The 3001-nt window shown below is 42.2% G+C and overlaps 1 protein-coding gene across 2 annotated transcripts in view; it reads right to left on the bottom strand.

Moving 5' to 3' along the window:
- Ednrb (endothelin receptor type B) overlaps positions 1-3001 on the bottom strand; it is a 31861-nt gene that overhangs the window by 14758 nt on the left and 14102 nt on the right. The gene's annotated exons all lie outside the window — the stretch shown is intronic.

Below are 3001 nucleotides of genomic sequence, written 5' to 3'. Positions count from 1 at the left end.
ATATATATATATATGATAGACATGCTATCTTTATTGCAGGGAAATGAGGTGACACACCACAGGGTGATTTAAAAACTCAGTGGTCCACCAGATGTTCACTATTGTCAGAGTCTGAAACTCCTGAGTTCATGGAAATGGTGAAACCACCAGCTCCCATCTTGGTTTCCTTCGGCTCTACCCCATTCCTTGGAGATACATATTGTCATGCTTGGCTGGGGAAATGCAGATTTGAGGCCTCGTCTTATCTTGTGTCTTCTTGGTTTGCTTGTATGTTTAAAAATGAAACAATTTTTCGTGTTTCTCTCTCTCTCTCTCTCTCTCTCTCTCATACAGAGAGTGTGTGAAGGTCAAAGGACAGTTTGCAGAGCCCCACTGAATAAAATTGCGTGGCAAGAGACATTACTCACTGACAATCTCGCTGGCCTAGTTTGTACCTTTGTTTTTTAAGATTTATTTTTAGTTTTTTGGGGGGGTGCACCTGGGTGTGGAGCTCAGAGGACAAGGTTCTCACTGTCATTCTCCTGTCTCTACTGTGCCATCTTGCCAACCTGGCTTGTTCCTTCTTGATAAAACTTTCTCTCCTCTAGTGTTCAGTGCTTGATGTTTGCTGAGAATAAAGAATACAAACCTTATTTTGAGGTTTGATAACACGCAGGGGTTGAAGATAATCGGTAATAAATCATATGTCCTTTGAAGGCACATTGAGCCAGTAGGACTGGCTAATGGTGTTTTGACACAAGATGTGAATTGTGAGGATGTTCATGGAACTTATCTCAAGGATAGTGAAGGCAGGGAGAAAGGGGAAGCTCTGAGCACCCCAGTTCTGATCCATCTGTGAAATCAATTTGTTCTAAAAGAATTGCTATTTGCTCTTGAATAAAAGGTCTCATCTGGTTAGGATGACTGGTAGACCCCAATAGCTGTAAATTGTTCACACAATACTCTGTCTAATTATTCTTATTGGCTGTAGATGTGTGGCATTGTGTCATGCCACATTATGGTTATGCCCGAATAAAACAGCCTGACTCATCCTGTTGCAGAGATACTTGTACATCCTTGTTTGTTGTTGTTTCACAATAGCTAAGAGATGGAAGCAATATAACTGTCCCTCAACTAAGGAGTGGATAATAAAAATGTGTTATAGTTATACAACGGAGTTCTGCATAGCAGTAAAGAAAAATGAAACCATGAAATTTGCAGGTAAATGGATGGAACTAGAAACTGTTAGACCATGTAACACAGATTCAAAAATCAAAAGATGTATGTTCTCCCTCATATGTGGATCCTAGCACCAAATCCTTATATGTGAGTATGTATCCAGATGTAACTATAGGAACCAGGACAATGAAAAGGAACCAAAGAGGTAGAGGGAAAGAAGGAACCTGAGAGAGAAGAACAGTAGGAGACAGTTGTTACTAAGGGAGAAATGGATAAAATGGGAGTATGTAACTGGGAGGGGGAAAGGGGCTTATTCAAGGAACTTTGGGGATAAAGGAAAAGGAGCTCAAGAGAGGTGGGACCATATGAGACTGGTATTATCAAGGGAGAAATGTGGATAAAGGGGGACACTTTAAATGTGGAAGTCATGGTGCAAGGATTAGATGGGGAGAGAGAGGAGTTATAAATAAAGCCTAGCTAATGTGAAAAACCAGAGGAAATCATATTAGTCCAACAACCTAATGACAAATTATACATACAATATCTCTACATGAGTCCATGTGTATAGCTAAAGGCTACATAACAAGAAACAGTGCCAGATAGGAGAAACCTTCCTTTGAGTTGTCGGCCGTGGTGGTCCAAGAGACTCACAAAATTACTCAGGCTATTGGCACAGCCCTTAATTGTCTTTCAGAACTTGAAGGTAAGACCCTACTGCTGCAGACAGAACATGCTTTGGGCACAGGATTTGGGGCAATAGAGATGGAACTGACCTGGAAGTTACTTCCCCTGAAGGCTAGCTAACATAGCTTTGGAGAGTACTATGCAAGGTACTAGGGGAGAACACCAGCTTCAAAACCAAATAACCTTATCAATGACCTGCACACCATACAACATTGGTGGAGTAGTGGTGCTTTTATCTTGGGGGCAATCAACAGCTACTTAATTGGACTAAAAGCCCACTTGATGGGAGGAAACTCAGGTGTGGTACCGTAAACATGGATATATACACATGACTGGAGGGGTCATGGATCATGGAGAAAATCCTAGGACTGTCATGCCCTTAGATTAATATAATTCTTACTATATGCAAAGTATGTATCCTTATATTTACAGACAAATATCCCAGTCACCACTCATCAAGGAAGCTTCTTTTGCACCAGATAGAGACTATTGTAGAGCACCACAACTGGTCACACACAGACATTGTCTGTGAATGGCCCAAGTCTGAGTAGCACATCTACAATGCAACCTCTATATCTAAGGCTCACGGAACATAGAAGAAGGTGTAAAGAAGACAATAATGAATATCTCAATTCTCATTAATGAAGCTCTCTCATGCAACAGAGGACCAGGAACACAAAAGGTCACAAATGGCCAAGGTACAGAGACCAGGAGTCTCCAGAATGCTGGTCCTTGGACAGGACTCCTGTATTAATCTATACCCACCCAGGACTCAGGGACTATCGTGGAAGAAGGGGTGGAATTCATACATTCTGTCATTTGTCTTAAGACCTATTGTGTCAAGTTAGTGTCCCCAGATGTCCCTCAGTACAAATTCATCTACTGAGGTCTAGTCAGCCTATCTAGAGTCTCTCACTTTAGGAAGATCAGCCCTTCCTCACCCAGCAGTAATCAGTTGCCAATACTTCTTCAGCTAAGATTGGGGTCAGCTGTCTACCTCATCAGTTCTGTGCTGGGTCCTTGTCTGTTTGAGTTTGTATGGGTCTTGTGCATGCTGGCACCATTGCTGTAGGTTCATATGAGCAGGGTCCTGGGAGCTCCTAGGACTCTATTTCCATATGGTCATGCACCTCCTCCCCGGCTTGTACAATCTTTCTGC

The sequence above is a fragment of the Nannospalax galili genome, unplaced genomic scaffold, assembly GCF_000622305.1.
Source record: "Nannospalax galili isolate Female #2095 unplaced genomic scaffold, S.galili_v1.0 scaffold140, whole genome shotgun sequence".
NCBI lineage: Eukaryota > Metazoa > Chordata > Mammalia > Rodentia > Spalacidae > Nannospalax > Nannospalax galili.
This window is presented reverse-complemented; position numbering and strand designations above follow the sequence as displayed.